Here is a 22,525-nt window from a genome sequence, read left to right as displayed (position 1 = left end):
ATCATAAGAACTTTAGGGTTAAGCGTGTTTTGCTTAGACCAATCTTATGTCAGGTAAATTTGAATCGATAATTAGGCTAGGAGGCTTTTGGAACAATTTTATTGTTAGAATAGGAACAACGTTTGTCAGTTGGCAATGTTTTATCTTGTTCATAAGTTTGGAGTAGCTCTTGTAAGAATAGAATTTATGTACTGTCATTTTCATATAAGAGAATTATCAATGTTTTTTTTTTTTTTTTGTGGTTTTTTTTACCATTTTAGAAGCAACCTTCTTCCACATTTTAGCTGAGGAAAATTAATTGAAGTACTATATTTGTTAAGGACCGACTCAAAGCTAGCTAACAAACCTCATATGTTTAGAACAATTTGGGACTACTCAACAACATAGTCAAGATATAATCAAATGATTGAGCACCGTGTAAAATGGGCACCAATCCCACCATATAGATGAGTGTAAAGACTACTCCGACGAGGCGACTGGACTGGAGTGCTTTCAATACCTGCATACCCAAAAGAAAGGGGGCGCTGATTAATCGTTCTTGAAGTGATTTGAATGATGAATCTATTTCTTCGCCTCTTTGCCAATCAATCATAATTACCGTAGAAAATAGCAGGGTTAGATTAGATTGACCCGTACATAGATAGAATTGGATTAAGTGATGAATAATAAGGAATGATGCTTTCGATACAACACTTTTATAAAGGGAAAGTAGTGTAAATGGAAGTCTAGCGCAACATAAAAATACACAATTTTACATATATTCAACTCTTTCACTATTCCGACCACGTCACTAACTTAAGTATCAGAATATTCAAGCATTGCCTAACAAATATTCTTTCTCCCAACGACGTATGCAAAAATTTATTTGCCCTAGTCAACTAATTATACTTAAATTGCTACAATAACTATAATATAATAATCATACGGACACTATTATAATAATAATTTCCTTACTCAAGAAGCAAACAGATGAACAATAAAAGTTATAAGCTGTATTTACCACAAACGAGCGCACAACCTCAAGTTCTTATGATATAGTCAATTAGTAGTCGAGGAGTAAGCTTACGAAATATTATTTTAAAGATAATTATTCGTTCTATACAAGTTACAAGCGGACTACAACAATTATCTCAATAAAACTTAAAATAATTTAAAAATTTTAAAAAATATTTTTAGAACATATAATAAGATATTATTAATTGAGAATTTTAGTTAAACTACACCTAAATGTTAGTAAAAATTCTCTGTTTATAATCATTTACGGTATGGTAAATTATAAATAACATAGAAAAAATAATAAAAAGAATGAATACAATATATTTGATTTTATTATAAAAATAAATATGCAAGTCTAAAGTAAATATCTACTTATTTGCCTTAAATATCCTTAACAGTAATTACCCCGGAGTCGAGCATATGGCCATCAACGCAGCGCACTCGCGACGCCGTTATCAGCCGTCTGATCGAAACCCTTTCCTCCGCTTCCATGTTCTCTAAGCGATACGGCACTATTCCAGCGGACGAAGCTGCTTTTGTCGCGCTAAACATCGAGGAGGAGGCGTATGCCATTACCAATGGCTCCCCTGCCACCATGGACGACGGCATCGACATTCTCCAGGTCTCTACTCTAAGCAGATCAGTAAGCGGATGCTTGAGGCGGTAAACCTAACTTTTGAAACTGAAACTTGAATATCTATCTGTTTGGTCTTAATTTTATTGCCCTGTTTGAGCTTCTTTTACTGGAGATCTGCTTGTTCATTATTTGTTCTTCCTGCGTTCTATGATCTTAAATGCATTGAAAAATGGAAGCGTTTTTTTGCCTAGAGATTTCTTCATTGGTTAATTTCATGTGGCTTGAATCTTCTTCGTTTTCTTGGAATTGGAATCCTTCCATTGTTCCTCCATTAGCTAGGACTTTTGTCTCTCTAGAACTCTAATTAGTTGTTAGCCCAACAAAGCACCTAAACCCTTTGAATATTGTGTAGTCTCATTCATCATTGACTAAGAATTTGTGTCGAAGATAGTTTGTAATTTCTCGGAAGTGAATGAGTCTATGAGATCTCACATCATCATTTGGGAAAGAGAACGAAGTATTCTTTAGAAGGGTGTAGAAACCTTCCACTAGCACACGATGTTTTAAAAATCTTGAGGGAAGCTTGGAAGAGAAATTTCAGAGAGGACAATATCTACTAGCGGTGGACTGTTATAGGTGTGCCAGCGAGGGTGCTGGGCCCCGAAGGGGGGTGGATTGTGAGATTCCACGAGTCTCCCAAAGGTGGGTGGATTGTGAGATCCCACATAGGTTGGAGAGGAGAACGAAATATTTTTTACGAGGGTGTGAAAACCTCCTCCTAGTAGACGCGATTTAAAAACCTTGAGGGGAAGCTCAAAAGGGAAAGTTCAAAGAGGACAATATTGGCTAGTCTGGGTTGTTATAGAGTCTGTCAGAGCTTCACTGAGCCCTGAAAGGAGGTGGATTGTGAGATCTCATATTGATTGGAGAGAGTAACGACTGCCAGCGAGGACGCTGGGCCTCGAAGGTGGGTGGATTGTGAGATCTCACATTGATTGAAGAGGAGAACGAAACATTTTTTTATAAGGGTACCTTCCCGTTTCAAACGCGTTTTAAAAACCTTGAGGGGAAGTTGGAAGGAAAAACCCAAAGAGGACAATATCTACTAGTGGTGGGCTTAGACCGTTACAAATAGTATCAGAGCCAGACACCGGGCGATGTGCCAGCGAGGAGGTTGAGCCCCAAAGAGGGGTTGACACGAGGCTGTGTACCTCACCTCTCCCTCGTGTGGGAGAGTCCTTCTCGAAATGTTAATACCAGAAAATGAAAGCCAATCCATAAACATGTAAAGTTTATACATTTGCATAGGCAGAGATGAAAGTGTGAAGTGTACATATAACCCATTTGTAGAGGGAAAAAAGGAAAGAAAGACAAAGAACTCATTTGTAATGCACAAACCAACAACAAACAAAGAATGGTCAGAAGTTTCTTTGAATCATGTCTTCAACTAATGTCCTGGTCCTCTTTTGCTCGGTCCAGAAGCATGCTTGAATGCCCATCTTCCCTTCCGACCACCGCCAAACGTAACGAACCCAGTCGCGTTACCTTTCCCGACATGCTCCCGGCCAATTCCCATCACCACAGCCCGTGTATCTCCCATCGATGTGAGCACCCTGCAATCCACATGAACAAACACCATTGCCAACAGTATCATCACAGCCAAAACTCCAACACAACAACGCTTCATCCTTCCTTGTGAATCTTCCAAATATGTTCATACATTTAAACTACCAAATTCTTTGACTCTGCTTTTCATTTCCCACTGAGAGAACATTGACTTGTCCAAACACAAGGCCAGTTGTTCATACGTGAAGAAAAAGTCAGAAAAAGGAAGAAAGTTGATTTGCAGGGCCACCGCCACAAGATCTGACGCAAAAATTACACACTTTTATGGATCACATACAGCTTCAATCCATCGGCACGCGGGTTGTATCTTTTTCTGATATATAATTTATAATTGTTGAAGAAGTTCTTCTGGTGTGAAATTTCATCATCCTTTTGGGCGTCATCGTTGATGCAAGGAAGTTTCGTTTAAAGAGAATTGATTATGATTATGTATGTATCTGGAAATAACATGCAGAGATCATAAAGTGAGTGATGAGAATAAAGGGGAAGCGTTGTAGATATTAGAGTGTGTGTTTGGGTATGAAATGATTGATTCAGGCTGGCGATTTGCGGCCTTTTCTTGGGTCATGCGTGCCCTCGATCCAATTTGGTTCTTTCTTGGCCTTGTTGGATGAAAGTGTCCCATATCGGTTAATTTAGGAAATGGTTATCGGTTTATAATGAAAGAATACACTCTCCATTGGTTTGAGGTCTTTTGGGGAAGCCTAAAGCAAAGTCATGAGAGCTTATGCTCAATGTGGACAATATCATACCATTGTGGAGAGTCGTATTTGTCTAATATGGTATCAGAGCCATGACTATTTAACATGGTATCAGAGTCATGTCCTAAACTTAGTCAATCCTCAAATGTCGAACAAAGGACTCCAAAAGAAAAGGAGTCGAGCCTTGATTAAGGGGAGGCGTACTTTGTTCGAGGGGAGGTGTTGGATGATGAAAATCCCACTAGTCCCACATCGGTTAATTTAGGGAATGATAGTGGGTTTGTAATCAAAGAATACTCTCTCCATCCATTGGTATGAGACCTTTTGGTTGTAAATCCCTCACAATAAATTCTCAATGGCCTTTGGAGAACCAATCTCGGCTTTTGAATCTCTCAAATCTTCAAGAATTAAGGAAGAACAGAAGATAAGAATTTTAGATTTTTAGTTTCAATTTTCCTTCAAATTTGAGGAGATTTCTTAGAATTAGTTTCTAAATTTTTTATAAGTTTATGGTTGTGTGGAAGAGTGTACCAACTAACCTTCCATATATGATGTTTAGATTAATAGGTACCATATTGTTCTAATAGTACTTATAAAGTAGCACCTCAACTCGGGATGCCGGTTATTCACTGCGTAAGCAAAGCAAGATACCTAAATCTAAGAACAGAAAATTAGTTTACTCTAGAGATGAGATTTGTCTCCAACTAGACCTACGATGTTAGAAATGGGTGAACCACCTCTTTTGAATCTATAATGAGTTGGTGAGCAACTAGAAACCTTTTTGGAACTTTGAGGCACCTAAGAATTCAGATAGTTCTAAAGACTAAGCCCGAACTTCCTAGAGCCTAGATAAAAGTTTGTAGATATCACCTAGGTTAAAAATGTAGTGAGAACTTAAAAGTAGGTTACTTATTGAGTATTTTTATATTCGCTCGTTTTTCCTCTTTTTTTTAGGTGTCCACAAGTTGCTGGTCGAGGTGGGGCGTCAGTCCTTTGTATTTGAGACTTTTGTATTTTGTTTAGTAATTGTACCTTGAACCCATTTTCCCGTTTATAATAAATTTGAACAACACCAGTTTGTAATTGGATTCCGTTTTATAGTTTTTTTACTTGTATTTTTATCTTTTATTTTTATTTTATTTGCTTTTAATCTTTATTCTTTTTTAGTCACCGTCCGAAATTCCAATCTTCGAAAATCAAATCGTGACAACCAAAATATGAATAAATGATATCGTGAGATATTGAAGGAGATAATTCTAATAGAAACCACCACTTTGAACATGTTAATGGGATATTCATTCAATTCATTGCACATCTTTCAATTTTATTTGACAACCAAAAGAGGAATTTTTTTTAAGAATGAAATGAAGAAAAAAAAGGACGATGGAAGGAAAAATGGGTCAATACGAGCATAACTTTTACATATCTAAAACATTGTTTGCTTTTCTCGAGATCAATAGTTTAGTGCTCGAATTTTGAATTATATACGTTCTCTCATTATTTTTCCATCTTTAATGATTGAATTTTGGATCATATCTCAAAATATAAGTAGTGACGAACAAAAGACTAACTTGAATCGAAAAAAAACAGATTTTATTATAACGAGAATGTATTTTTTAATCCATCGTTCTAATTAAAACTATACTAATTTTGTGTTTACAATGAACGATAAACAATTTAAAAGCTATGATCATGCAAATTATTGCACCACATCGATCCATTATGATGAATTATTGAATAGGATAAGATGGATGAAGATAAAAGGAAACTATATTAGTGTGTATGAGTAGAGATGGAGGGTACATATCCTATTCGTACTCCTTGTCCTTCCCAACCACTTCATACCAACTCAATTATCATCTTCTCAATTTCTAACATCTCTATAATTCATTTTCGGCCTTACACTCAACCACAAACTTTTAACGACATATGTGACTATGTCGGGCCAGTCTACGTGCATCCAACTAACATTTCATTCCAATAATTCATAAAATGTTAGTGTTCGAGTATGTAAGATCTCACATCGAAAGGAGAATGAAGCATGTCTTATAAATGTGTGGAAGCCTCTCTCTAACAGACGCAGTTTAAAATTATGAGGTTGACGACGATATGTAACGGGCCAAAATGAACCATATATGCTAATCTGGATAGTATGTGAGCGAGGACGCTGGCCTCCCAAGGGAATGGATTGTAAGATCTCACATTGGTTGGAGAGGAGAACTAAGTATTCGTTATAAGAGTACGGAAATATCTCCGTAACGGTGGACTTGGGGATAAGTCACCATAGATTTGAACTCATTTGTTCAAATTTTCCCTGCATCTTCTGTGACATGGTCACGTTACTTACTCCTCCCAACATACCAACATGAGTTCTTCCAACATGTTTTGTCTGGTCAAGTTACTTACTCCTCCCAGCATACGAACATGAGTTCTTCTAACATGTTTTGTCCTCACTCATATGCATTTTAGGAAAATTCATAAAGGTCATCCAACATAAAATTACTTTAAATCTTTAACGTGGTCTCAGTTCATTTAAGTATCTAGACCTCGTTATCGAGAAGTAGGGCAATTTGTGGTATAATGATTGAAGTTGTTGCAAGGAGGTCACCACAACTTTACACCTAAGCACTTTCCAAACTACTACATTCTCTATTATTATTTAATATTTCCTTTTTTGTGTTTCTTGAAAATTTAATTTATATGAACTATTTATTATTTTTATTATTTATTTTCTTATTTTATCTATATTTTCACGCTCTTAGTAAAGTATTGATGACATGCCGCCATTTGATAAGACCAAGATATTGCTGAACTCACGGGTAATCTGGGTTATTTCATTCTAGTTTTAGTGTAAGTTGTCTCATTTTCAAATCTAGTTTGCTATCATACATTATGAAACGTTCTTTGTCACAGATAAACTACTAAGGTAGTCGGCCTGACCCTAGTAGTATAACAATGAGAAGGTGACACGAGAGAGACCCTATTGGAGATCCTCTAATCGCACCCACATAGTGTACGTATTGCATTGCTAGGTGCATATATGTCATACTAAGTCTAAAAAATACGTATGTGAACCTCATAATAAGTGGTAAGTCTCTCATTAAATATTAACTCATAATCCTCTACTAATACCACAATCGGACAATCATATGATATACACGAGATAGAATGTTATGCAATCATGTTTCTATTGTACTCATGATTTACTCAACTGACATGTCTCTAGATAAATCATAGTACTTACATGCTAACATAATGGTAATATTTAAACTATATATATATATATATATATATATATATATATTACAATTTTAGAAAATGAAAACTTATCAAATAATTATTTTTTAAAAGAATAATAAATAGAAAAAAATTAAACTATGGAAATCGATCTCTGCCGACTCCGCACCGGGAATCCCCACATCGATCATGATTTAATAAAAGTAGTAAATAGAGATATTTATAGAAGTTTATGAATATTTAATTTGATGTAATATTAATTTTAGAGATATATATCGATTGTTTTACCCATTTAAAAAGCAATCGATATCTAGGAATGGATTGTAAAATGATTTATAAAACTAGATAGGATAAGTCCAAAGACCAACTAGTGAGCTCCTAATGACGTCATTTTCAATTACGCTTCTCTAAAATATTGTCCCCAATTTATGTCACGAGCAGACATGACTTCTATTAACATGACTAAGTTAAGGGTATGGACATAACTCTAATATCATGTTAGATGAACACGACTCTCCACAATGGCGAATTCCCTAAAAGGCATCCACAACTAGTAGAGATAGTATTAATTGATTATAAACCCATGATCATTCCCTAAATTAGCCGATTGTTCTAAGTGCGCTTTAAAATTCCCTTATCTTCCACGGTATCGGATCGTTTATATAGATTCGGGTTTTATTTGCTATCAATTTTATATGTATTTGCAGCTTTTCAAAAACAAATGACAATGGCTGAAACACTTAAACGAAGTTTAAGAGAATTGTTTCGTTTTCTTCTTCTCTACAATAAATCAAAGATTAAAAGAAGTTTTGAACAACATCCTTGTATGGAATTTGAACTCTAAACACCTTCATCCATTGCTCTTCTTCTCTGTACAATGCCAAAATTATTGTGATTTCTGTAGAACATGGAGGGGTGGGGTTCAGTTTATGGCGTTTCTGCTAATCGATCTTGCTTATTCCAATCCGCTTAACTACAGCGTTTCCGATGCCCTCGCTCTGCACAACATTCCAACCCTTCTCCTCAATCCCAGACATGTACTTCCTCACTTCGATTTTGATCATCTCCTGCATCGCACTCAAGAACTCCGCACTGAATACCTCCGATTCCTTTGTAGTACCTACCAGAGGAGTTGCCTCGGGTATCTTCAGGGTCGGGCTCGCCACCGAATCTGACCCGTATCCGGATGTCGAATTGGATCCTGGCAATGACAGGCAGAGCGAGGTGGGAGGATCGTTAACAATCGAACCGCTTCTAGCTAAAGGTCTATACACAGGCGGCGATAGAGACGAATCGCTCAAATCAGATCCGGATGGACTACTCGGGTTGAATCCAAACCCGACAGGACCCGGACCAACGCTAGCGGATCTCTTCAATGGCGGATCGTTGAAATCTTCACCAATAGCAGAGGATTTACGCTTCAGCGTCGAATTCCAGTGATTCTTAATCGCGTTATCGGTACGGCCGTTCAAAAGACGAGCAATCGTGGCCCATTTATTACCAAATTTGGCATGAGCTTTGAGAATGGCTTCATCCTCTTCAGCAGTAAACGCTCGATGCTCCACCTGAGGAGAAAGCTGATTACACCACCGGAGACGGCAGGATTTTCCAGATCGACCTGGAATCGACTTACTAATCAACGACCAATTCCTCGGTCCGTAGCTTTCAACCAATCTCTTCAACGATTCATCCTCTTCAGGACTCCACGGACCCTTAATCCGATCCAAATCCTTCCTCACCGAATCCATCGAACAAAGATTCTAATAATACTAAATAACAAATTCAAATTCACAAAAAGAAAAAGAAAAAGAAAGAAACGCTTACGAAAATCTGTACAGAAGAAGAACAAGAGAAGGATTTGGAGAAGCGGTGGAGGCGGAGCCTCACCCTGTTTGTTGAAGAACAAGTGAAGAAAGAAAAAGGGTATTTATATGAGAAAAGATAAGAATGACCGGTTGAGCCGGTTGTTTCCGGTAGAGGATGCTTCGAGGGAATGTAGTTAATCGCATACAGCTGTTATAGACACGTGTCAAATAAACACAGCGCGTGTTTTGACGTAGCTGGGACCCATTTAGACTAATACACCACGGCAGTTAAATGGTAAAAAAGAAAAAAAAAAAAAAAAAAGTAACCGCATTTTGAAAAATTATAAAATTAAAATTAATTAAAAAAAATGGAAAGAGGGAGCCGTTGGAAAAGGACGTTAAATTAAAATTCGAACGTGGTTTATTTATTTATTTAATTAAAAAGAAAAAAGGATAAGAATAATAGGAGCGGAGGGGTTTGACTAAGACAGGCTGGACAGCATTTGGAAATAATTATTTTATATTATTTTGAAAAAGGATATATACAAATGGCAATGCGTTGCTGAGCTGGCAAGAGAACGACAAAACTTGAGTAGCAGAATCGCGGGAACAACGCCCTTGCTTTGCTATCATGTCAGTCCAGCCTGTAATCTCTGCTACCAACCAATTATGTACTGCCACCTGGAATTTGCAACCTTCACTCAATAAAACCGCCAAAAACCCCTCCACCGGCTTTCCCATTTTCACGTAACTTCCATTTCTTTTCCTTTTTCTTTGTCTCATTTATTCCTTTTAAATTTAAATTTAATTAACTAAACTTTATCAAATTATTTGTATTAAAATCATTTTAGGTAATATATATACTTTTTTTTAAAAAAAAAAATTAAAAGGTAGGCCAATCAATTATATAAACATGATGGATTTTATCCAAATTTACCAATAAAATTTAAAAAATTGCATTAATTTCTAGTTAATTGGATTGGTGATTCGAGCAATCTAAATTAAATAAAGTTCACAGCCCAACCTAACCCTCAATTACAAACGTTAGTTTTTACAGTAGCTGAGTTGACTTAGCAAAAAAAAAATATCAACCTACGAACAGATTTGAATTTTCTATTTTAAAAAAGATTCAATCTAATCCCAACTGAAAAACAACTAAAAAAATCAAACACAAGTCAATGTTTATAATTTAAACACTCTAATAAATGAAATTTAAGAGGAAAAAAAAAAAGATCACCATTAATAAACTATGAAAAGAATCTCCCTTGTCACTTTATGGAAAATAAAAATTAAAAATATAATCATATGAGCACCTTGTTTTAAAAAAATAGTTTTTAGTTTTCAATTTTCAAAATTAATATGATTTAAATAAAAAATGAGAAATAGAATTAGAACCAGTTTTTAAAATGATTTTGAATATCTAATATATATTCCATAACTAATTTTTAAAATTGGGCTAAATTCTTTTAAACAATATAATTATTTTTCAAAATGAATAATATAATTATTTTTCAAAATGAATATGTATCATCTTTATTAATTAAAGTTTGAGATTTGAGAAGAAAAATAATGTCATCTTAAAATTATTTGAATATGATTAAATTCACATCTCACCAAACTTAATAATTTAATAGATGGTTGCAAATGAAAATTTATTTATTTGAATAATATAGATTCCAAATCAAATTAAAACTACTCGAAAATCAAATCATGACATGAACACTTCAATTTTTCTTCGATATTATTTGTACATGTTCACCTAGATATTTTCTATATATTGGCGTATAAGAGGTATGTTTGTAGTGCAACGATTCTATTTTTTCTTTAATGCATCTCATGATCACTAATTAATTTAAAATTTACTAATAACATCATAAAAATAATAGTTGAAAACCGAAAAAATAATCTCTTATCAACGTTTACAAAATTTAGCTACCGTGATTTGCCTCTATGACCTCCTCAATTGAGGCGTACACGGTGTTATTGCTTTCAGAAAACATTACACGCTCATATTATATTCAGTTGGTACGATTAAAATGTAAATATGATTTTTTTTTTGGGAATTGTTTGATCGTCTTTCTCCGAGGAAGAGGCAAAACATAATCAACTTGAACTCGGGACTGCTATAATTTTAATTTTATTAGATATCTAAAAATTTAATAAGAAAATGAAAATATAATTTTATAAATTGAGGTAATATAGAAGTCAATTCGGTAGAGACAAATAATAAGATCACAGGAATTGACCATAGTGGGAAAGGTAGGTATCAGCCAACCATTTACCTAAAGCAATTTGAGTCTTGGTATTAAAATGACCATGATCTTGGTTAAACCCTTCATGTGTGACCGTGTTTACCAAATTTAAGGAGTCAATGGTCACTATGTCTGGTAGCTCCTTTTGGACGGCATCTTCTGCCGCTCTTACTGATGGTAAATCATGAGTATCGTGCTTCATATATGTGTCATAGACCGCTATTTTGACAAGAATGATAGGTAAAAATCTAGGTTTTATGTCATTGCGGATGTCCATAAAGAATTTCTTTAGGTTGTCTTTATATCTACGAGCAGTGTCACTCGCAGCCGCATCACTTTCACCTTGCAACCAGATAAGAGCACGCACAACCCCACCATCTTTTTCTGATGCTTTGATTCGTTCAATGAAATTTTGGTAGAAGGTTGCTTTAGGATTGCTAGGATTTTTAATCCACTCTTCAATCAAAGTGCCACCTCTAGCACAAGGCACTAAACCCACAACGCCCGCCTTTGACTTAGATTTCGCTTGTAGTTGGCGAGCAAATACTATTGCTGAACCAACCCCAACTGTCTTGTTGATATCGATCCCGTCATGGACAGGTTCTAGTGCTATCTCCCATTGACCTTCAGGGCTAAATCGTAAGATTGTTGGGTCAGATTGAGCCTCTGGTGGGATATACCCATCCCACACAAGTTGTCCTGTGTGATCTTTCTCAACCCCACCTCGACCGGCCATATTGCTCTGACCAGCGAGAATGAATATGTTCTTGGGAGAAGTAGCCCCTAAAAGGGAAGGGTAAAATAACATCGTACATACCCAAATTGCCAATCTCAACAAAGCCATTTTGATCCCTTGTATGTGTGCAGATAGACACCGAACAACTATTTGCACATTCAACACTCTACCTCTCCAACTTCGATAGCTCGTTATTTGTTGGCTGATCCTTGCCTTTGCCTCTCTACCTTTGTGATCTTTTTCCTTTATACTCAAATTTAATACTATTTTTAGTATCATTTAACTTTCTATGAATATATGTGGTTTGCAACCGTTTGTCTGTTTTAATCATCCTCCTATCCTATAGATAATAATAGAAAACTTTAACTAAACAGGTTATAATGATCTCTAATTTTTTTTTTGGGTAGGGTTGTGCATTTGAATCCACTAGTGTGATCGTATACTTAACCTTAATCTAGCTACATGCTAGGGCTCGCTCAGCCTGCTGTGAAAACAAACAAAAATAAATGAGCATGTATCATAATATGGTGTAACTATCAGTACATAACATACTAAGGAAGTAACTCGTACTCATGATCTACAAAATATATTAGGTCCTGAATTTTGAATCATGGTACGTGATTATGATGCACATCATACTTCCATACTTTCAATAACATGGTCATAGTATCATAAGATGCATGAGTCAATACACTAAAAATGCATGCATTAAAATAGATCAAAAACATATCATATCACAAATAATAAAGCGTAAATAAGCCACAAGTTACGTGTTAGACATACATCATACTATTCGTCCAAGGTAGCCCGAAGGCATTCCACTCGTAAGCTTGCTTATTTTGTTGGTCTAAGTTGAAGTCACTAAATATTCCTTCTATATTGCTATTTGAGATCTGGTTTCGAAGTTGTTGTTAAGTGGTTTGGGCATCTTCATTTGAAAATAGGTTCTCAAACAGTGTTGGTGGCATGAGTGTTTTGATAATGTGGCTCATCCCTTGAGCCGTTGAGCCAAAGGTTGAAATATAGGGTCATCTGACATGATATTTAAAAATGACATGACATGGACACGGAATGGTTAATATCTCAGTAGTTCGCAGATGGATAGATGTTTGGGTGGTCTCAAATATGAAGTTTGTCGGTTCTACAAAAGCACGTCTAAGCAAGTTGCATACAGTGATGATATTTGGTGGCTCGAGTTGACATCATGAAGCACCATGAGACTCGAAACCTTTTGGTTAGCACTGTATTGAGTTAGTATGTGGTAAGTATTATAATGGCTCGACAAACTCTAGTTTACATAAAATTTTCCTAGTATGTACTGTAATATTCCAATAGGTCACAATAGGGGTTGAAATCAGCTACTAAGTTTCAAATAAGCACTTTAATATTGTTTTGACTAAACAAAGGGTTGAACACATCTCAATAATGCTCTGGAAGGATCATTGTAGAAGGGTGTGAGTCATACTTTTAAGTGCTTAAATGATGAAAATAAGAACTTAGTTCACATAAATTAAGTTCGGTCTAGCTAAAAAGAACATTTCGAAGGTTTGACGAAGGCATGGAGCTGAGTAAAAAATATAATAGAGCTTGAGTTCTGTTCAAGATTAGTCATGAGTGTGTAGAACTCATGTGTTTACTCATGACACCATATGGTTTGAAGTGTTCCATCTTAAAAGAGAGATTTAAACTATTAATTTGTCTAGTAGAACTAATTCCATAAAAACTAATAATTAGATTATAGATTTTGGTTAAAGCCTTCATTTGTGTCGGTGTTTACTAAAGTCACGGAGTCGATGGTCACTATGTCGGGTAGTTCTTTTTGGACTGCATCTTCTGTCGCTCTTACGGTAAATACTAAAGTCAAGGAGTCGATGGTCACTATGTCGGGTAGTTCTTTTTGGATATGTCGGGTAGTTCTGTTTGGACTGCATCTTCTGTCGCTCTTACGGTAAATCATGAGTATATATGTGTCATAGACGGCTATTTTAACAAGAATGATAGGTAAAAATCTAGGTTTTATGTCATTGTGGATGTCCACCAAGAAATTCTTTAGGTTGTCTTTATATATCCGTTTCCAATTTCCAATCAACAACGGGGAGATCTATAGGACATACACGAACACATACTTCACAAGCAATGCATTTATCAAATTCAAAATGGATTCGACCGCGGAAACGCTCCGATGCGATTAATTTTTCGTAAGGATATTGAATAGTTACAGGCAAACGATTTGCATGGGATAAAGTAATAATGAAACCCTGACCATCTTTTTCTGATGCTTTGATTCGTTGAATGAAATTTTGGTAGAAGGTTGCATTATGATTGCTAGGATTAGGATTTTTATTGCATTATGATTGCTAGGATTTTTAATCCACTCTTCAATCAATGTCCCACATCTGGCACAAGGCACTAAACCCACAACACCCGCCTTTGACCCACAATGTATGGTAGATGATAATGAGATACAACTTTGCTTATAAAAGACCTTGGTCTAAGTCAGCTAAACTACATGCCCAAATGCATGTGTTTGTTAATCACGACACCACACGGTTGAAAAAGTATGACCTTGACAATAAGGATGGAAGCATGCTTGGCTACCAAAGTTATGGTCATGGGAAGTTGGGTCATATGTAATTTTGTACCGTGCTTTATCTCGTGCCCAAATGCATGGGTAGGATATCTCACACTCTTTGACGTCAGTTATCCCTCGATCCCTCTAGGCTTCATCACCGTAGTTCAACACTATAATCCAGAATCGTCTTAAAACCTTCACTCATTAGCGCCCTAGAACGTTATTTTAAGTACTAGGTAACCCAAAACATACATCAAATTCATATCGGTCATATGGCATACCATATACTACTAGGTAGGATTAGACTACATTACCTAATTGTGGCAAGACATGTCGAGGCCGGTAGTCTCATTTTAAATTCATATAGTATCAAATTTTTATTTTCTTTTGTCAACTAAATTAGGACTAGTTGGCAGGTCAGTAGTCCTAACAAGTTCATAATTTGTCTCCAAAATTGTTTTATACTAAATTATTATTTTTTGTTTCCAGTTACAATTTATAGTCCTAAATTTTATATCCTATTATGAACAAAGTTTGATTATTTAAATAAGACACAAATAATATTGAATCAAAGTGGAGTATTAAGTATGTTAACGTTCAACAAAGATGTGATTTAAAGGATTTTATTGAGATAGAATAACAGATCAATCGATAGGGATTAAAGAATGACACATAATAGGATCAAAGCAAATGACCATAGTGGGAGAGATAGGTATCAGCCAACCATTTACCCAAAGCAATCTCAGTTGCACTATTAAAATGACCATGATCCCAGCTAAAGCCTTCATATGTGGTAAAGTTTATAGGCAACTCCCAAGAGTCGATAGTAATGATGTCTGGAAGCTCTTTTTGGACTGCATCTTCAGCGGCTCTCACTGCTGGCAAATCATGAGTATCGTGCTTCATAAAAAAGTCATACATGGATATCTTAACAATAATGACAGGTAAAAATCTAGGTTTTATATCATTGCGAATGTCGGTGATGAACTTCTTTAAGTTGTCTTTGTATCTATGAGCAGTGTCACTCATAGCCGCATCGCTCTCTCCTTGGTACCAAAACAAAGCCCGCACAACCCCACCTTCTTTTTCTGATGTTTTAATTCGTTCAATGAAATTTTGGTAAAAAGTTGCACTTGTATTGCTTGGATTTTTACTCCATTGTTCAATTAAAGTTCCACCTCTAGCACAAGGAACTAAACCCACGACGCCTGCCTTTTGTCCAGCTTTTGCTATGAACTGGTGAGCAAATGCTATTCCTGGACCAATCCCTGGAGTTTTGCCGATGTCAATCCCCAAATGGAGAGGTTCATGTGCTATCTCCCACTGGCGCTCAGGGTTCAACCGTAGGATGGATGGGTCGGATTGACAATCTAATGGGACCTTCCCATCCCACACAAGATTCCCCTTTGTATTGTTCTCTACCCCACCTCGACCAGCCATGTTGCTTTGACCGGCAAGGATGAATATATTTGTGGGAGAAGTAGCCCCTGAAAGGAAAGGGCTAAACAATATCATACACAACAAGATTGATAATTTCAACAAAACCATTTTAACCCCTTGTGTCGGTGCAAATAGACCCTTGTGTCTGTGCAAATAGACACAGAGAAACGTATAAATAAACTAAAAGCTACTTTTTCTAGTCTAAATGAATCGATAGATAATGTTCTGTGTGTCTATTTGCACAGACACACTACTCTCCCCCGACAAAACTCTTGTCACTCTTACTTTTATTTCTTAATTGATCTTTGCCTCTCCATTCCTTCATTAGTGTTCTGTGTGTTTTATACTTCATTTTTATTCTAATTTTAGTATTATTTAAGTTTCAAATTAAATTTCAATAAGTTTATATTTACCGATTGGGAGTGTTTTTCGATCTTAATCATCTTGGATCACACCTAATTTGTCTAATATATCTAATAATAGAAGTATAGAAATAAAATGTCAACCACTTTTTTTTTTTTAATTATTATTCTTATATTGTTTCTATATGTCTTACATGTTTTTTGTTTTTTGTTTTTTTTTTTTAATAAAAGAGGATTTTTCACATTAAAATATATTAGTTTAATTCATAAAGTAAATAAATGTTGTTATAGGTTATAATTTACCGCATGACTAATATGGAAGTATTGTATCCATCATTTCATTAAAACATGATTTTTAATATGGGACTTCGTACGTTTTTAGTGAGACCTCATACATGCGATATTATTTGTGTTTCTTTCCTTTTTGTCGGTTTTCAGTAGTGTGAATGTACACTAGTCCATATCATACTTTCGGTGTACGTTAACTAGTCGGCGTAATGGATTCATGCACACGTTAGTAATCCATGTGTAGAAAAGTATTATGCATTCAACCCCATGGTACAGCCATATAATTAGGTCCCACCAATGATGATACATATAGTATGTTGAACAATCAGGTCACTCCTATTTCAAATACTCATCCTATATTTAACATTTTTCAAGTAAATGCAAGAGCTTTATACCCGATTACACTAGGAGAGGTCATGGAGTAATGTCATTCATAAATAGTTTTTAATATTTCTATTATAGTTTAATGATGTTTTGATACTTTTATCCCTATTTCATTGTATTCCTCTCGAATATACCAGTAAAAATTCTCGAGCTTTTTTCCACGACTAAGTAATTTTTTTCTAAGTTCGGTAGGGTATTTTAGAGCTAGACGTTTTATTTACCATTGTATTCCTCTCAAACATACAAGTAGGAATTTTCGCGCCTTTTTCCACGATTAGGTTTTTTTTACCTGTTAAACAAGCGAAGAATTATTCAACATTATAAAATGTTGGGCATAAATCGAGTCAAATTGGTGGAGCAACATGCAGGAGAAAATAGGAAAAAAATGTATAAAACCATCCTGTAATATAACGTCACACGCTAACAGCTAGCAGATATTGTCATTTTTTTAGCTTTCTTTTTCAGACTTTCCCTCAAGATTTTTAAAATACATTGTAGTTGGGGAGAGGTTTCACACTTTTATAAAGAATATTTCGTTCTCCTCTCCAACCGATGTGGGATCTCACAACATGGCAACGACGGAATGGATCTAAAAAAAATTTCCCCCAGATGGTTCCTTGAAATTACAAGTACATAGCCATGTGTCTACACGTTTTGGGTGTCTCCTTCATGATGTAACTAGGCAGCTGACACCACATCCCGTACGTGTCTACCGCACCATCCCTAAATTAACCAAATTATATCATTATAACATTTCATTCCATCCCTTTGAAACTCATGAACATCTCTTGGTAAAGCGTTTGAATTTTGTTGGAAGCTCCACAACATGCACCAATCGCAGGTATTAATTTTGCCATTCCTACATCTTCGATCACTAATGATCATAACCCAACTTAGTTCCTCTAATTGTGTCTTGTTTGAAGGTGTCCGAGAAGATAAATGAAGAAGGAGCCATTGAGACGAAGGTTGAAACAGTCGATGAGCGGTCACCGCCGGGGCAGAGCGAGGAGCCCAGAAATGAAAGGACAACGGTTGTGCATTTAACTCGAAAGCAAGGAGATGATAGCCAAGGGCGTGGGGTGTTGGGTAGTGCAGCCGCTGCTGTGGCGAATACTCTTCGTTCGGCTAAGGATGCGATTTTTGGTAAGGGGAAAGAGAGGAACGATGACTGATTCGAAGCAGTGAAGTATGGATTATGTAATGTAATATGAACTGTTGAATGGTTTTGTTTTATATTTAATGTCTGGTTCCAACTGGGAAGCTGAAGTTTTGTATTATAGTGTGTGAAATAATGGAACCAAAATTGATCACAACTCGGCGTAGTGTTCTAAGGTGAAATGTTCACGGAAATGGTTCTATAGGTTAGATGAATACGACTCTCGACAATGGTATGATATGCTCCACTTTGAGCTTTGGCCTTTCCCAAAAGGCCTCATACGAGATAGTATTCCATGCTTATAAACTCATGATCATTTTCTAAATTAGTCGATGTGGGACTTTCATCCAACCATATATAGACTATTGTGATTCATCTCTTTTTACGCGTGTGTAGGTGTAGGTTGGTGCATGTGTAATCTGTTCGACCTCCCTTTGTTTGTTTTTCGTTCCATTTCAGAACTTTTTGGAGCACCTACCATTGAATTCCTTCTTCTTTGGATGAGTATGTAATGTTGAATAGCATGTTGTTTTATGCATTTTAGCTTGCTTATATGCATGTGAGTTGGGCAATATGGAGGTAAGAAATTACCACTTATGAGATTTATGATATGATGGATGTTGTATTATATGTCTTTCCTCCTTGTGATTTGTGCTGATGGATGTTGTATTATATGCCTTTCCTTGAAGGATGAGTTGTTGTAATTTGTGCTTGGTCAGATGATTGTTGGGCATTTGTTGGGCATTATCTCTCAAATATTGTGTGAGCTCGTTCTTTCTATAGAGTGTGTTAGGGCATTAGAGTTAGGTTGACTAGATGATTACTTAGTTCAAGGCGAGCACCTTAAGCAAAGGTAAGAGTGTTCTCAGACTAAGAGACTCGAGGAGTCAACATAGCAACCTTGAGTTAGAAGTTCGTGTTTAGTCATCTAGTCACTCTAAGAATTTAATAGACCTCCTCATACTTCTGACCGGATTAAGTTGAAATATAAATTATGGAGTACTTAGGTGATTCCTCATACTTCTTCCGACAGGATTAAGTTGAAATATAAATTATGGACTTCGTACTTAGGTGATGCCTCATACTTAGACAGGATTAAGTTGAAATATAAATTATGGATTTCGTACTTAGGTGATAAAAAAATCTTCCTAGCAAAGCATGCATGAGAGAACTCACTTAAAATTAGAGCATTACAATTAATATGGGTTATATGTTTGACCTAGGTTAGTACATTTCTAGTAGACCTTGCACTCTAAGATCGTGAGCGATTAGAGGTCCAGATTCATGTGCCTAAAATTTGGTTCAGCTCCCCTAGAAATGAGAGATGAGATTTACACGGCCTAAATGTACTTAAGAACCTAACAAACTTCCAAATGAATAACAAAGGGGTAGCCGCTTAGGCCGATAATTATTGGTATAGTGTTGAGGACCCTCAGGACCCTCACTTCCCTTTCCACTCATATCGTTGAGCTAAACAGGAGGCTGGTTAGGGATGTGTGAGTCAATGGTTCGATAGATTACCTAGTGCTGTGGATCCGTCTTGTAGTAGGTATTGATCATGCGGGTACCCTACACGGAGGATCCGTCCTATTGAAGGGCGTTGATCACGTGGATAGCCAGTGGAGTTGGCACATACCGGAGGTACCATCCCCGAACCTTGGGTAGCTTTATAGCCGGTGGAATGGATTTGCTAGCTAATTTCCCATAAATGACAAACAAGTTGGCACACACCATGTTTTCCCCACTTGGTATATATGGAGGTAGTGCCTCATCTTCGAATATTGGTTACTACTGCGTAGGCAAAGCTCAGCAAGAGGAATACACGTAAAGTCAGAGTGAATCTCATGGTCACTTGCTAGGTTATGGATGCGATGAGAGCTTATAAGTAGGTTGCTTACTATGTGCATATATATACATATTCAACCCTTACCCCAACCTTTTTTCAAGTGTTTGCAGGTTATCGTTCGAGATGAAGGAGCATTCAAGAGGGGTCACAGGGGTAGTTTCGAAATGTCAATTTGTCTTCGTGTTTGAGTCTTTTGTATTACATTTTGCAATTGTATCCCAAACCCATTTTCCCCCTCATAAATTTGAGCAACATTGTCTTACAAATGAATTTTATTTTGTATTTAATTTTTGTGTTGTTTTTATTTTGATTTAAACTCTATCGGATTTTCATTTTTTTCTATTTTTTTTATTTTTTTCTGCTTTCGTCTTATAAGTCCCAATTCGAGTTTTGAAACTTTGAAATTTGAATTGTGACAAGTATGTTCTTGTCGTTTATGTTTAAGGGACTCATGACATGTGTATTACTTGGGGACAATACTCTTTTTATGGTGGTACAATGTGGGGACAACTAGAAGTTCGCACTCTGGAACCCTAGAGTTAATCAAGTCTTTGAGCGGCAAGGGCCCGCACATACACTATGTATATTGATGAATAATAATTTAGGGTGGAATTTTGCCGACTAGTCTATAAGGCCGAGCCGAAATCACCTAACCAATGCTCTAAGTGCTAAGTTGGGGTATGAGTATGTTCGATTCTTGAGTTGCTAGCTATTTTAAGCTACTAGATCTAATAGGTCAGCTCAATTTAATAAAAAAGGAGTACATAATCAAATTAAAGTCATCCTTAAGGCGTGAGACAATGGTTAAGAAAGCTTTACTCAAGTCATTAGGTATCGAATCCATACCGTCCAAATATTACCTATAAAATTTCAATGAAGGTATCGAATCCATACCGTCCAAATATTACCTATAAAATTTCAATGAAGGTCCTAAATTTAAGTCATCTGTCTCGGGCCAATCGAAGATAAAACAAATATACAAAAGCAATGCATTCATGAGTTGAAGAGGCTACAAATAGATAAGTTAAATGGAATGGGGTCGTCACCCTACTTGTGTTGAATTGTCCCTTTCTATTCTAAGCCCCTTGAGATAATCTAATGCTTTTATGCCTTACAACTACTATGCATTCAATTACACTCGAGAGCAAACGGAGTATCAAAGGTTTGTCATGAATTTAGGTTTTATCAGTCATGCTAAATGTTAAAAGCCAATCACGAGCGTGTATGATCATGTATGGATATAGTTGCTAATTTCCTGAGATATTAACATTTTGTTAAGCATGTATATATTTTTCATTGCACCATATTCTTGAATGGCTCTTTGAGTAGTGTGACATCGTGCAAGTTGTATGATTATTTAGTTATGGATTACTTGTCCAATCATGCATTGTACAGACACATACATTTATGATATTTTATTTATTCTTGTTTCTTTCTTTTATGCAAGCTCGTAACCAAGTCTAGGAGTACATGGATCGTGTGTACAGAAGTACTATGCATACTATTATACCTGAAAATTAAAGAATAGTCAAAAGTCAATCATAGATTTAGGTCTCGCTAGTCATGTTGAACATTACACGTGCGTGCATTTTCCGACCCCAACCATAAGGTTACTTACTGGATATTTTCCTTACTATTTTTTCAGGTAAAATCAAGTGATCTCTAGTAGGACCGAGACCATAAAATAGTATTCATCAATGTCATGTTTTGGTGTTTTCTAGAAATTCTTGGGAGACAAGAATTTTAATAATTAATAATTTTTATATTTTTAAAGGAATTATAACAATTATTAATGAAAATATATTTGGAAATATTTGTCATTATCGTGGTTCAATTTTATAGAAAACATCAAAAAGAATGTACATTGAAAGAAGAGGTGAATATCTTTTCCTTTTTAAGTTATTTCAAAGCAAACAAATATGTTCAAAATTTATAAAAATTAATTAAAAATTAAACTTGCAAAATATTTTTTTGACCATGAAAAAAATAAAATAATAATAATACGTCGATTAGTGAAAGATTTCCACGTCCTTATAAAGGGTGTTTAATTCTCTTTCCAACGAGTGTGGGACATCACAATCTACCTCTTCAGGGCCCATCGTCCCCGCTGATACTCGTTCCTTTCTCCAATCGATGTGAGACCGCCACCAAATCCACCCCCCTTCGGAGTCCAGTGTACTTACTAGCACACCGTCTCGTATCCTCCTTCAGGGAACAGCCTACTCGCTGGCACATAGTCCGGTGTCTAGCTCTGATACCATTTGTAAAGGCCTAGATCCATCACTAGCAGATATTGTCTTCTTTGAGCTTTCTCTTTCGGGCTTCCCCTCAAGATTTTAAAACGCGTATGCTACCCTTACAAAGGATGTTTCGTTCTTCTCCCAACCAATGTGGGACATCACATTATATCAATTCTTCCGATTAGAGAAATCGTATAAATCAGAGAAAATCATGCATTAACAATCAATTTTAGAACGAAATTCTAATGAACAGATTTACTTTCTTTTCTTTTCTTTTTCTTTTTTATCAAAGTTCAAAGTTCAGATA

The 22,525-nt window shown here is 35.9% G+C and overlaps 4 pseudogenes across 1 annotated transcript; 1 reads left to right on the top strand and 3 right to left on the bottom strand.

Annotated features, from left to right (window-relative positions):
- The first annotated feature begins 46 nt into the window (after nucleotides 1-46).
- Nucleotides 47-5,008, top strand: LOC111798613 (MFP1 attachment factor 1-like; annotated as a pseudogene). Its single transcript, XR_002815727.2, has 3 exons — nucleotides 47-53; nucleotides 1,395-1,659; nucleotides 4,855-5,008. The product of XR_002815727.2 is annotated as an MFP1 attachment factor 1-like (transcript).
- Nucleotides 5,009-7,887: 2,879 nt separating this feature from the next.
- Nucleotides 7,888-9,052, bottom strand: LOC111799200 (transcription factor MYB44 pseudogene; annotated as a pseudogene).
- A 2,045-nt stretch (nucleotides 9,053-11,097) lies between these two features.
- Nucleotides 11,098-12,145, bottom strand: LOC111798787 (putative carbohydrate esterase At4g34215 pseudogene; annotated as a pseudogene).
- Nucleotides 12,146-15,111: 2,966 nt separating this feature from the next.
- On the bottom strand, nucleotides 15,112-16,076 carry LOC111798786 (putative carbohydrate esterase At4g34215 pseudogene; annotated as a pseudogene).
- Nucleotides 16,077-22,525: the final 6,449 nt, after the last annotated feature.

The sequence above is a fragment of the Cucurbita pepo genome, chromosome 7, assembly GCF_057944985.1.
Source record: "Cucurbita pepo subsp. pepo isolate OVF chromosome 7, ASM5794498v1, whole genome shotgun sequence".
Taxonomy (NCBI): Eukaryota; Viridiplantae; Streptophyta; class Magnoliopsida; order Cucurbitales; family Cucurbitaceae; genus Cucurbita; species Cucurbita pepo.
Note: the sequence above shows the minus strand (reverse complement) of the source record. Positions and strands in the feature narration are given on the sequence as shown.